Source organism: Daucus carota, chromosome 2, assembly GCF_001625215.2.
Source record: "Daucus carota subsp. sativus chromosome 2, DH1 v3.0, whole genome shotgun sequence".
Taxonomy (NCBI): Eukaryota; Viridiplantae; Streptophyta; class Magnoliopsida; order Apiales; family Apiaceae; genus Daucus; species Daucus carota.
In genome coordinates, this window is record NC_030382.2 from 29,072,043 (window position 1) to 29,087,315 (window position 15,273).

At 34.8% G+C, this 15,273-nt stretch overlaps 1 long non-coding RNA gene across 2 annotated transcripts; it reads left to right on the forward strand.

Moving 5' to 3' along the window:
* Positions 1-11,069: 11,069 nt before the first annotated feature.
* On the forward strand, positions 11,070-13,883 carry LOC108210099 (uncharacterized). 2 transcript variants are annotated; one of them, XR_010288743.1, is made up of 3 exons: positions 12,222-12,488; positions 12,651-13,180; positions 13,277-13,883. It is a non-coding gene; the product is annotated as an uncharacterized LOC108210099 (long non-coding RNA). The 2 variants fall into 2 exon arrangements; XR_010288742.1 differs by having other exon boundaries at positions 11,070-13,180.
* The last annotated feature ends 1,390 nt before the right edge of the window (positions 13,884-15,273 follow it).

The following is a 15,273-nucleotide window of genomic DNA, read 5'->3' on the forward strand; positions in this document are numbered from 1 at the left end:
AAAAATTTTAATTTATTATTTATAAATTAAATTTCTTCACACTATTTAAAATATATTAAAAAATTTATAAATAATTAAAAACCTCTCGTGCCTTACACGGGTTATAAGCTAGTAAATAACAAATTGTAGATAATATAAATAAAATAGTATTAATGTACCTATTTAATGCATTTCAATAGCAAGTTAAATGCTTGTCTAGCTCAAATGTTTTGGATTGATTATATGTGTTGAAAAGGTCATGGGTTCAAATCTTGTGAAAAATAATTTTTTTTTTATATATGAGAGGGAGTTAGGTTCGGAATTAAGTTCAGGTTAGGAAGTAGGTAATTTGTTTAGGAGGGAGGTTTGACATGTACTTGTTGTGCTATTATATATATATAAGTAGATAAGTAGATAAGTAGATTTCATGGTTTGAATCTTTTTATGCCTTCTTATTAATTGATGGCACTAGCATGACTAGGAACGTCCCTGTGGAAAGCTCTACACACAAATATAATAAAGAAATCTTCTTTTTTATTTAATATATTTTTCTTAATATCCATGTTGTATATCTGTGCAATTAATGTAAATAATGTGATTGATTCATAACTTTCTATTTCAAAGACAACTATTACATGTCAATCTTTTGGATTTTGTAACAACCCATAAGAAATTGACTATACTATATATCTTCATCATAACAATCTATATTAAAATTAAGATCGATTGAATAAAGTTATATGGCGTTATCAAAACAATATGTTCTTGTTTTCGTCACTCTTGTTCTTCTTTTACAGTTTCATATGAGCCAAAGTGAGTAATTCATTTTTAGAAAACAAAATTATGTATGCTCAATGTTATATCATATTATTTTTCAAATTTTGTTAAGTTATATTTGACCAACATCTTCCTATCCCAAGTTAGTAAAAATTCAAATGTAATCTTTTTTGGTCTTAGAATATCTTCCAAGTTAGTTTTTCTAATTTCTAATATATTCATTTTCCATATTATTTTGGTATGTATAGATATGGTCATAAATAAATCCGGAGGTGTGTTGGATGCGGACGAAGCTAGCCCAACGGAACCAAGTAGAGAAAAATTGCCCAAATTCTGTTATCCCTTCATTTGCACCGGAGAGGGTATAATAACATGTTGGTGTTGTTACAGTGTTGCAGATATATGTTACCGAACGCGTTCAGAATGTCAACGAAATTGTTAATCATTAAGTGTTTCTAATAAATTTTGATTTCCTATTTTGAAACTAAATTTTTATGTTATAGAAGATAAATTATCTATATGGTAGCGCGTGCGCACATATATATTTGATCAGGTTCCATATAGAACTGAGTTAATATCGGAACTTAGACCTGTTATACCTCATTAGATTTAATTGAAATGTGTGGTTCAAATTGTATTGAGTATTTAATTATATACTGTATGGCTCATGATCAAATAGAAATCTCTCTTAAAACAAAAACTAGAAACCAATACACGTTAGTGATATTCTCAGTACAATTTAGTGATATTCTCTTTGGGATTTAGTGATCTGTGTTGCAGGAATTAGTGAAAACTTGCAGAAACTGCCCAGAATCTCCAGATATGTTCTAGAATCTGCTCAGAATCTCCAGATATGTTCACGTTTTCGATTCAGATGGTGGTGAAAATGGTGGAGATGGTGGAGGTGAAGGTGGGGATGGAGGATATGATTGTAGCGGAGGTCTGGGCAGCTTGAAGTAGGGGTGGAGCGTTGCCAGAATAGTGGCGGCTCCACCGCGTTTTGAAGTTGAGCCGAGGGGGAGAAAGAAGTATGAACGGGGCTGAAGGAGGTTGAAACAGCGACCAAGATGAGGCTGGTGGAGATGGAGGTAGAGATTGTGTTGTTAGAGAAATATTGGAGGTGGAGATGGAGGTGGTGGTTATGGAGGGGGCGGGTGGCATAGAGGTGGTGGTGGTTATGGAGGAGGTGACGACGGAGTGGTGGCAGTGGCGGATGTGGAGGTGGGGTTGGTGGAGATGGGGTTGTTTATGAATTTAGTGGTATTTACTTTAGGATTTAATGATATTTGAGTTTTGTTTTTAGTGCTTGTTTGGTTGACATCTAGATATGTGGGAAGTAGAAGTTCCTAGGAAGTAGTATTTGATGAAACTGTTTGGTTGACATTAATTGGGGAAGTGTAAGTTACTTGGAATTTTAAATGCCTACAAAACATAGGAAGTTATTGTAGGAAGTTAAAACCTATCTATCAACCAAACACAAATTTTAACTTCCCATTTATTATAATTTCCATAGTAATCTCAAATTACATATTATTTAACTTCCTATTGGTAACCAAACAAGCACTTAGTTTCTAGAATAAGGATATTTCTATTGGAGTAAGACTCTATACTGTATATATTATGTATGTGTATACCCAAAAGAAGGGGATAAATAATGGTTTAAATATAACCAAAATACTTTCTACAATTAATATACTCTATGATAGACTAGTAAAATTTATTTCATATATAAATATCAATACATAATAAAATTTAAATTATATATTTATGAAAAATATTTATCATTGTTTATTACATATTTTCGAAAAATAAAAGAAGTTGATCATATAAAATATAAAATACTACTGCATTATATTGTTTTTTATTCTTTAACAGGCTGAAAAATAGAAAATATTGCTGCAGTACGTTATATATTATACACAATTTTATTAGACTATTGTATTGATACTACTACAGAACTTTTATATTTAATAAGAACACTTTTACAAAATATTAATATAATAAAAAATACAATTGAAATTGTTAGCTAAGAAAGATATTGCTATAATACGTATATATTGTACACGATTTTATTAGACTAGTGTATTGATACTCTATAGAACTTTTAATTATATTAGAATATTCGTACAAAAAATATTAATATAATGAAAAATACAATTGAAATTGTTAGTTCAGAAAATATTGCTGCAGTACATATATATTATACACAATTTTATTAGACTATTGTATTGATACTGCTACAAAAAATTTTATACCTTATAAGAATGTTCGAACAAAATATTAATAGGGTAATGCTACGTACCCCAATTATTGTTTCCAAAATAATTTCCCAAATGACGTGGCAGACAAATGGCTAGTTTTAATTGGATGGTTGATGTGTATACAGGGGGTCCCGTTATTATTAGTGTGAGTTGAATCAATCATATGCTGCCCAATAGATATGGTAAAAAAATTTGGGAAGAATTTTTTGGGTATCCAGCATTTTCCATATTAATATAATGAAAAATACAATTGAAATTGGTTATGGAAGATAGTTTAAGATTTTATTAGTATTTATAGAATGTAATACAACTTGTACATTTATTATCATAATTATAATATACAACTCATTATTACTATGTTTAAAATGATTGTGACAGCATGACAATCTAATGAATATATATAAGGTCTAAGTTCTAACTTTAATATAGGTTCCAATTTGAACTTACACCTATATATATATATATACATACATACATACATACATATATATATATATATACATACATACATATATATATATATATAGGGTCTTACTCCAGTACAAACTCCTTACTGTACAAACGTACAAACAGTGATTATAACAATAATATTTAGTGATTAGCATATTTTAATTTAACAAATACATACATACATTCATCACCACCGCCACCACAATCACCTCCAATCACCACCACCACGACCACCCCACCCACCACCACCACGACTGCTCAGCGCCACACTCTCTCTCTCTCCACCATCCACCACCAACCACCACTGCCCAGCGCCTCTCTCTCTCTCTCTCACCACCACCCACCACCTATCACCACCCACCACCACCAACCACCACCACCACTGCTAGCGGCTCTCTCTCTCTGGTTGTTCCCTCACTGATTAGTGCTATACACACACAAACACACACATTCACCACTGCTTTTCTCATCTCCCTCAATCGTGTCTCTATCCCTCAATCGTGTTTCTAGCACTGCCCTTGCGCCGGCGTCGCGGCTGCCGCCGGCCGCGCTGCACCACCACTCGGCTATGCCGCCCCGTAAGTGCTCCCCTCCCCTTATCTCTCCATCAGACCCTCCTGGTAGATTTAGTGATTATGTTCAATCATTTAGTGATTGTGTTCAAGTCATTTAGTGATTGTTTGTACGTTTGTACACTAAGGAGTTTGTATTTGAGCACTTGCCTATATATATATATATATATATATATATATATATATATATATATAAAGGCTCATGATCAAATACAAACCACTCTTAAACCACTATTTAATCTTGTATTTACTAAATGCACTCAGCCAAAACAAATCAGCAATTAGTAAAACCTACCCACCCAGATCTGCCCTGATCAAATCTCTCCCAGCCAACAACACTACCACCCACCTCACCGCCCCGATTTCACCATCATCTGCACCAACTTTGTCCCTAGCTCCCTCTCCCCATCATCACTATTCTTGCTCTCACTCCGCCATCGCCAATCCGTCTTCTCTCCGTCATCACCACCTCCATCCTTTCCCTTCCCTACCCCTGATCTCTTTTCGACGATCTCTCTCTCTCAATCTAGTGAACGACTAAACTCTGTCATGGATATAATGTTGTTAAAATTTTGTTATATCCGTTGATATATTTACAAACAAGGTGTTGGTGCGGTGGTTGAGCTCTTGTACCCCCTTGCGGGAGGTCAGGAGTTCGACTCCGGGTGTGCGTGTGTTATCAATTAGCAAAAAAAAAGTTGATGATTTCTGCTGTACAAATTACTAGTATGCGCTTCAGAAATTAGTGATATTCTAGTTAGAATTTAGTGATTTGTGTTGCAAAACTTGGTGAAAACTTCCCGAAATTGGGGAAAATCTGCAGATTTATTCTTGTACTTGATTCTGGTGGTGGTGGAGGTGGTGGACATGTAAAGGGTTAATGGAGAAACAATTTCGGCAGATTCAACAGGGTGCTCTGTTTGGTAGTTGTTGATAAATAGACAGGATTGAGTCTTTAAAATTGGTAGTAAAGCGGGGAAGATGATGAAGGTGAGGACGGCGGAGGTGGATGTGGTGGAGGATGAGAAGATGAAGAAGGAGAAGGTGGAGGTGGGTTGGATTCGTTGCTTGTGGATACGATGGAGGCGGATATGGAGGGGCGGCGAACATGGATGGGGTGGCAGCATGAAGTTGCTGGAAATGAAGGTGGAGGCAGGCTGGGTCGGAGGAGAAGTGGGGTTGTGGGAGAATTTATTGATATTCTCTTTAGAATTTAGTGATATTCCAGCTGAGTTTTTAGTTTGTAGAATAAGGATGTTTGTTGTGGAGTAGGACTCTCTCTCTCTATATATATATAGGCAAGTGCTCAACTACAAACTAAGTTAGTCTACAAACTACAAACTTTAGTTTCAGCCATTGGATGAATCTAATCCAATGGGCCTTAGAAGTCATCACACACCAATTAATACACACCCTCCCACACATGATCCACAGGATCCCCTTCATTTTTATTTTGAATTTTCCCGTCAATCGTTGAACTTTTTTTGAAATCCGACTTCACTGTATCTTTCTTCATCTGCCAAAGATCAATTTCATGCCATATGTTCTATATTTAGATGTGATTTAGAATAATTTCATTTTAATTTTTAGTTTGTACTCCAAAAAGGTTTGTATTAGAGTAAGACCTATATATATATATATATATATATATATATATAGAGAGAGAGAGAGAGAGAGAGAGAGAGAGAGAGAGAGAGTTGGGTTCCTTGGAGACCCACTTTGTTTAGAATTACTAGAGTACTACTTCCCCACCCTAGGATTTTTTTTCAAAAGCAACCGCTACGATTTAAAAGATAATCTTTTTTATTAATTATTATTAAAAAGCAATAACTACTGGCATAACTTATCCTGCAATCCCGATGTACCGCATTTTAAGATCTTCAGTTACGAGTTTAAACACCCAACATCAACCCAATATTCTGCTTAGTGTGTCGAATTGCTCGAGCAAGTGGAGTGCGGAACACAATTCTTTTTGTAAATTATTCTGCAATTTGGAATCAATATCCTACAAAATAGACCTTTCATTACGTAACTTCTCATAGTCTTGCTAATCTGTGTAAGAAATCAAAAAAAAGATATCCTGCAATCCGGGTGTCCTGCATCTTAAGATCTTCAGTTAGGAGTTTAAACACCTAACACCAACCCAATATTCTGCTTAGTGTATCGAACTGCTAGAGCAACTGGAGCGCGGAATACAATTCTTTTTGGAAATTATTCTGCAATTTGGAATCAATATCCTGCAAAATAGAGCTTTCATTATCTAACTTCTCCTAGTCTTGCTAATCTGTGTAAGAAATAAAAAAAAAAATGGAGCACATTTAATGAATATATGATAAATTACGATCAGTAAGAGATGAACATACTGCATCTTCCTCATGGTTAAACGATTCCTTCGAGATATGTAGTTGCGAAAACCCACATACAAAAAAAAGAATTAATCGACAAGATGCAGAACAAAAGCAGGATATTTTCTTCTCCCATAAAGTCAGCAACAATATATAACCGCCGCTACACTCTCGCTCAGTTTGGACTACTACTTTAAACAAATTGAAAAATTGATTAAACTGCAGCCCTTGGATGAGGATATAATGGAAGGTCAGGATTGGGACTCCGGGAACTCCAAAAAAAGTGGGACTCCAAATAACTTTTCTCTCTCTCTCTCTCTCTCTCTCTCTCTCTCTCTATATATATATATATATATATATATATATATATAGACAGAGAGAAGCAATTCGTTAAAAGCACATTCCGGCAGGAAACAAAAAGAGTGTTGCGCAAGTTACGCTAGAAGCTAGAAGATAGGTTTCAACTTGTTTTGGTTGAAAGGATATGAAAGCCTGACCCAGAATAACAAAGGCAACTTGCCCCATAGAGTGTATGGGCTGGGACGGGGCGGTACTTGTGATATTTCGGCTTGGGATGCATTTGATTTTGAAGTTTTTTAGATGTTCAATACTATTGGATGGGTTACTTTTTATTGGCATTGGAAGCATATCACATTATGGCAGGGTAACGTTTCGCAGTTTAACGAATCTTCCACTTATTTGATGGGCTGGTTAAGAGATTATTTATGGTTAAACTCTTCACAACTTATCAATGGATATAACCCTTTTGGTATGAATAGTTTCTCGGTCTGGGCTACTGGATTTATGTTCTTAATTTCCTAGTGGGGCTATTAGTAAGAATTGATTGAAACTTTAGCATGGGCTCATGAACGCACACCTTTGGCCAATTTGATTCGTTGGAGAGAGAAACCGGTGGCCCTTTCCATTGTGCAAGCACGATTGGGTTGGATTAGCCCACTTTTCCGTAGGTTATATATTCACTTATGTGGCTTTCTTGATTGCCTCTACATCGTGAAAATTTGGTTAATTTTTTAATGTCTTATATTTTATTTGCGATAATCTCATTTTTTTGTATACTGCGCGATCAGGACAAGAAGAGAAAGCGGATGATTGCTGTTGTTCTTCTTCTCTTGTTAGTGCTATCTGCACTAAACTCCCGGGGACGGAGAGCATTCCCACACGAACGAGTTTTCCAACTATTGTTCTTTCGTTTCTCCGAAGCTTGGAAACAGGGGTTAGCTAAGCTCTTCCTAACGCAAGGTAGCCCAGCTAACTTTATTAAGAAGAAAACTCACAGTAGAGGCGAGGGAATAGACCCTCCTATTATTATTATGTATGTGCACCCAGGCACACCTCCTCTTAACAACAAAAGAAAACCAATTGCCTCTATAGGGCAGATAGCTCGCAGCTTGGGGCACAGCATATCCGCAATTCTTTGATATTAAATAGAGAGAGTAAGACGCCTTTCTGGGGCTTTAAAGCAGGGCCACAGATATTGCAAATCTTTCGGAGACGGGATGGAAAGACTTTCGTGAGAAGAGATGGTAGGCTTGATACGGATACAACTGCTTATCACCCACCTTCTAATTGATTTTGGATTGGAAGGAGGGTGAAGAACGAACACAGTGGTTTAACTGGTGGGATCCCAATCGGCTATATATATATATATATATATATATATATATATATATATATAAGATCTTATGCTAGTACAAACCTTCTTAGAATATAAATACAAACTAAAAAAAAATCTCTAGATCAAGTCAAAATAAAATATGACGCATATGATTAGCAAATTGATCGTTGGGGGAGATGAATGACAATACAGTAAAGTCGGATTTTGAAAAAAGTTCATCAATTGATGGGAAAAATTAAATTAAAAAAGGAGGAAATTATGTGAAATTATGTGTGAAATGGTGTATATTAGTTGTGACTTCTAGGGATTTTAATCTCCTATTCTTGTTGTGATTAGCCCAATCACCTCCACCCTAACTGGTCGGATAAAGTAGCCTACCTAGAATAACAATAAAAATTTATCTCAAATCATGACAATGAAAACAAAATACAATAAAATAACATAATTTAGGAATCTTATTATTAAAAAACCCTATTCTCTCTTTTCTCTCTATTCTTAAAGTAGTCGCCTCTATAATCTGAGGGGCTTCCATCGGCTTTTACAGGTGGAAAACCCCAATCTTTTCTTCTTTTTAACAATCTTGGTTCATCTTTTGCTTTTGTTCAATAAGTTCCCAATTTATTTGGGTTTTGTTTGGTCTCTCCTTGTGTGAGAGTTTGATTTTGATTTTCTTTACTGTTCATCATGTCCGGGATTCTAGAGTTTGATTTTGATTTTCTTTACTGTTCATCATATCCGGGATTCTAGATCTGCAGGATTTTGATGGTGTTGATTTTCATGGTGTTGATTCGGTGATGAAGGTTATTATGGTGATACATCCATGGTCGATTGCTCAAAACAACAGTTGGATGATTACAATAGGTATATATCTCTTCAAAAAATCGTTTGGTTGCATATCCAAGATGGAAGGATTCAACAACGATATTATTATGCGTTTGTTCAATTTCGATCATGTATGTAGATGCCGTATGGCTTTTTATCATTGAATTATTTTTCCTTGTTAAAAAAAAAATAAAATAAAATAACATAATTTGATATCATTTGTATCTTTATGAAAATAGAATATCCATAAGTCTAAATGTATAAAAATCACTCATACCACTGAAAAAGAAGATTAAAATTAGATCTTCGATTACACAATATACAAGATAGGGTTCTCCGAAGAACTAACTACCTAATTTCTGACAAAAAAAATGAGAAAAGAACTAGCTACCAAATCTGAGTAATTATTATTATTTGAGTTGCAACCTTTAAATCCCTCTTTACGTCTTGTCCTTTTTCCGTTTCAAAACCTAATAAGAGTTTATTTTTATGTTTATTTTCCTGAACGTCATAAAAACAAACATGGATTGTGCTGGACTAGTCCTGGGCTAATTCCAAAATATTTGGTTGCATAACATAAAATTTTGTAATACATTTTTTACAAGCCCACTGCAACTTTTTAAAAGAATATGTATAACCTTTTTTATAATATTAATGTACAATTAATTTATTCAATATTAGCATATGATTTTAATTTAATAAATAATAATTTAGTTTTTATATAAATTATCTTTTACAGAAGTACACTATAAGAAAGTGGGATTAATATATAATTTGGACTTCCGTGTTGGAGAGTTTATATATGATTTACGGGACAGAACATGATCAACGATAATGTATATTGGAGTTAAGATGACCTTCTGAATTTCAAAGTTAATAAAAGTCTATTTTTAAAAAGAATAAAAAAAGAAAGAAAGGGAGATAAATTGAAAATAGAGATGATTTAATTTTATATAATGAAAGATATAGAGTAATTTATTTATTTTGTTCTAACACCAAATATTATTTTTGTGTTTATTCCGCTCTTACTGATCCTCTAAAGCTTGAGGGATTTTGCATTGCCAGGCCTCCTATTTGCTAGTAACGATTTTGGAACCTTCATGTCTTAACTTGAGAAGACATTGAATAAAATGAACCTATATTTAGAGTTTAACATATTGAAGCCAATGACAAGCATTTTTCTCTATTTTTTTTGACAGAAAAAGCTACACACATATCTTGTTACACAAACTGATATAATTAATTTATATTAATAAGCTGACATATTCTGTACAAATATTACACATTCCAAATCTAAACCTGAAGCTGCAATGCCAAAAGTTTATAGTATTAATGTCTAGGTATGATTAAGAAGATAATAGCAGAATGGTTCTCATCATAAACTTTGAACACAAAAATAAAAATAAAAATGTACACCCTCACAGGAAGTTAAGATGCCATACAATAAAAAAAAAATGATATTGCAGCCTGCAAAGTATAAAATTCTGTAGAATCAAAGGAAATTAAGAGCACTTCATTAGGAGAAAACACAGAAAAATCTCCATGAGCAGCAGATTTCTCCAGAGATGCAAAACAAGTGAAATTATTACAAGCATTATGAGCTATTCAGCTGACAATAATTGTTTTCTACAGACCTATTGACGCTGTAAAAGGCATCCTCTGACTCTATTAAGTTATTTTCACAGTGCAATTTTTTCTAAAATATTAACTCCAGAACATGGCATAATCGTATTAAGCTATAAAATTTTGGGTTGATATGCTCAGTTACTTTTACAGAGAGATCAGAGATATTATGTGTGGCATGTAACGATCAGCATGAGCTGGATCCCAGAGGTCATGCAGATAAATAAGAAGACAGAAGTACATAGAAAAATTCTTTGCGGGTTCATGGTCAATATTAGTGCACAAACCACAGAGGATAGCAGATTAAATGTTTACACAGCCATGTTCAGCATAGAGTGGAGTCTCACTAGTATCTCTAGCTAGGTATAACAGAAATTTGTAACTTTGACAACAACCTATTTCCAAGTTAATTTTCTTTGGACTTGATATGTACAAACCACAACCAATATCTTACACTAAAAAATGGTTTTCCAATCTAGCAGTTTGTTGCCTAATTTCAGATATTTGGTGACCTCAGGATTGTTACCTTTTACTATACATATATTTTTAAGGAGTAATTTCAAGAATAGATCCCTGTAGATAGATTTCATTGTTAAACAAAGTATCAGCTAATCCCTTGTACAAGTATACTATTCCTGGACTAGTTTACAGATTTGGTATACAACATACAAATATGTATCTGCCTACATATGTAAACTCTCATAATCTGTTCAAGAGGTCAACGAAGGTGTCTTCCTTGCATGGAATTATGTGTCCACCTTCTGGATGACTAAATCCAAATTCTTCCTCAGCTTGACTTCGCAGGTCTTGAAATGTAGGCTTATTTACAAATCTTCTTCTTTGGTTCTTTGGATATAAGAGAGTTAGTAACATAATACATATTGAGATGAACAGCATACAGATAATGGCTAGAAACTCTCAAGTTAGACAGGCAACGCAGGAAATTTCGTGCTTTTAGTTTAGTGCTCATCTGATGTTTTTTCCTTCAAAACGGTTTCTTTTGTTGAATTCATGTATCATGTAGTATTTGGCAGGAGGAGTTCAACTAATGGGGGAGGTTTCTAAGACTTCCCTCGCAAGGTTTTGTAAAGCTATTGTCTTAGGTTTATTCATTTATTTTCGTCATATTTTCTGCATTTGTAGAGCTATTCACTTCGAGAAACTATTGCATTAGTTTAATGGTTGTTGAATGTGTACATTAGATTTTTCTTTACAATTCAGCATACTCATTGCAGAATGTGGAAGTCTAATAATTTCTTGTTGAACTTGTATGTTCATAGCTCATAGTTTTGACAGGTGTTATGTTATGAACTTGTTGTATCTCGACATCCAAAATATTTGCAAAAGTTGGAAAAAAATGAAAAAGGAAATTTGGAAATTTAAACTATGATATTTATGTATAGTTGAGTGAGAGAAATCATATACCTCACAACTACTGTACTATGCAGAATCATTAAACTTAAAATATATCCCTTCAATATCCCTTCAATAATTTGATGTTAGCTAGCACCAATGTTAGCTTCGTCATCATCAAAGTGTTCTTCTAAAAACTTTGCTTGTTTAATTTTGGAAGGATGCAAACAAATTGGATCTATATGGACTGTGTCTATTCTCAGGATCTAATAGTATTATCCGCTCATTTCAGGATGAGGCTAAAGAGCCCCCATGCCCCTTGTTGGCTCTTGCATTAATCAATGCTCAGTTGTCACCATTATTCCATTGAACATTATCTTCAAATTTTGTGAAACGCGTTAGAACTAGGGAGCCAACTTGGCCAACATGGATGCATAATGCATGCATCTGATATCAGTCCCTGCATAAATATGAACACTTTTATTTTTTACATAAAGAAAAAACATATTCTCCTGCTACTTGCCTCTTCCTCTGTTTCGTTGAAAAATAAGCACTTGTAGTTGGTACTTGGGTGCAAAATTCAACTTTATTCCAAAGAATTGTATTGATTTGTATTGTGACTTTGTGCGATGCCTATATAGTTGACTTCCCTCGTCAACTTCTTTGGAAGGTAATTAAATTTTTCTTTTGCTAAGAAACTACTTGGAAGGCACCTAATTTCACTTCCAAGTTCCTATCATTTTATATTAATCTGCCAATTTTGTGTTAGAAATACATCTTCTCAATAATGTCTAAAGTATAGATTAACTAACAATGTTTTAATTAGTTGCAGGTTTCTATCCCTCATACTAATTTAATTCACCTAGTCTAAAGTATAGAATGCCTCGTTTTGTCATGCCTTCTTGAGTTTCAGAGGGGAAACCCGCAACAAGTTCACATGCCTCTTGTACGAGGGACTGAAAACCGTAGGATTTACAGCTTTCATGGACAGAACTGCCATACGTGTTGGAGATGAAGTAGATTCAACAATCAAAGAAGGGATCAGAAACTCTATGAGCGCCATAATTCAACAATCAAAGAAGGGATCAGAAACTCTATGAGCGCCATAATTATATTCTCCCAAAATTATGCCTATTCTACTTGGTGTCTTGATGAACTTGTTCTTATCCTTGAACGCAAAACGAACTCAAGGTATTTAATTATACCAATTTTTTATGAGGTCGAAATTCGAGATATTAAACACCAGCTTGGAAATTATGGCCTTGCGCTTGAAAAGCATAGGGCTAGGCACAATGACAAGGTAGACAAGTGGAAAGAAGCTCTTGCAGAAGTTGGTAATATTTTTGGACAGCATGTAGAAGGGTAATTTTTCTTCCTTTTCTTCACTATAATTCTTGGTTTGGAGCGCAAATATGCACCTGAGTTTGGATGATAATATGTTTCTTTTATCACTTTCAGGCTGCAGAGCACCTTTATCCAAAACATTGTAAAATTGTTTTGTGTGGAATTGGCTGCCAAGTTCCCAGATTAAAGTCACCTTCCTACACTAGAAGGTCCAAGTTCACAAGGCAGTTCTTCATCGTCAATGTTGAGACCTAAGCCATCCAACAACAAGGTGATTCTTTACATGATTAGTGTTAATAATGGCCTAGGTTCAAATGGGTTGGTAAAGAAACTTCTGATGAGTGGGAATGCTGTATTTGAGGAGAGGAATTGTTCAACAGAATCAGAGTATATGAGAGAGCTAGAAGAGCTGGTCGGTAATGACAGGGTAAGGTTCCCTATGGTGATTGTGAATGGGAAGGACTTGTGCGGAGCAGAAGAGGTGGAGGGTTTAGATGATTTCGAGAACAAGCAAAAGCTTATATCAGTACTGAATCATCTCTATGTTTCTGCAAAAACAATAGAAAATCTTCATGGCATGTTTAGTAGGAGTTTAATATTTGAAAGTAGTATTCAGGACCAGTGGATCAATCGGAGATACTCTTAGTGGTTGTGCTACTTCTTTTCCTATTTCTTTACCATGTTTCTTTTAATATAAATGTATCTAGCTCTCATTCTTTGACTCTTCATCTTATTTAGTTTTGTGTATGTCGTTAGGCTTTTGTCCGTTTAGGACTTGCTAGGCGAGTCTAACTCCGGCCACGATACTACTGACATAAGCTGTATGGCACCATCTGGTGTAGGTGTTGGGCTTGCTAGGCGAGCCTAACTTCCTAACTCTGACTCTGCCTTCGATACTACTTGTCGGGCTTGCTAGGCTAGCCTAACACGACAATAGTGACAATATTATCTGTTTTGGGCCGAGCACGCACGGCTTTGTTTTTGGGCACCTCCCAAAAGGCATCATTTCACTTCCGATGTAGGACAATTCCTAACAGTAGGAATATCCCTCCTGCAGATGGGCTAAACTAAGAATATTATCAATCTCCGCAGATCATGTTTATGCCTGAAAAGAAAGTTCTGCTTTACTGCTAGTAAATTGTATTATTAATTCAATGTTATTAGTCCCCAAATAATATTTCGTGCCTCTCTTGAAACATATAATTTCCAAGCATCCCTATCAACTTTTTGATCTTTTCTCTTGCAATCTTTTCATTGCTCTGCCTATCCCTCCTTTAGTAATTCCAGACTTCTGTTCTGTCTCCTTACTTGGCTCGAATCCATTTATTATAAATTTTCACCAAACATATGGCACCACAATTTATTCGTTATACCATATTTGTGTTTGAAAATGTGGGTAACAAAGCCGCACATTGTCAAGTCATTTTGAGCATAAAATTGAGTGAGTCGTGATAGCGTGTTCATAACGAGTCAAGTTTGGATTGTGTTTTCAGTTGAGCTAGCGGATACATACTTAACAATGAACAAAAAAAGTGGAATATCAAGGTGGTTGAAGAAATAAATTCATTGGTCACTGAATTGTAATAATACAGAGAAAAAATTATCTACATATCTTTATGCACATTAAGAGCAAAGATATAAACAGTTAATGTTAGTAGTTTTGACACTGATCTACATCTTCAAAACACCTCCTTTGTCCATGCTGACCCATCATGCAAACTTTGTGCTATGGTCCTAAAACTAACCAAAGCAGCAACTTATCCAGTTATCCTCGATCAGATGCCCATAACAGTTCCTACGGTCCATCCATTCCTCGAGAAATGTTTAACATATTAATTAAATTACATGTACACAAGTTTAATCGCAGAACCAAACTCCATTGGGCATTAGGCTTCTCAATTTGAGGCAACGAGTATGAGCTGCAATTATCAGAAATGTTTAACATATTAAAGTTGTTGAAGAAGTTCATGGCAATGACATATATACAGTTCTAGTACAACATTCTTATATTCTAGGTAACTTACATATACGCTCATGCTGGTTACACTTACAGATCACTTTGGTTAAAGTCTTCCGTGTCTCTTTTCATTTGGCCCCTTTCCACAAATTGA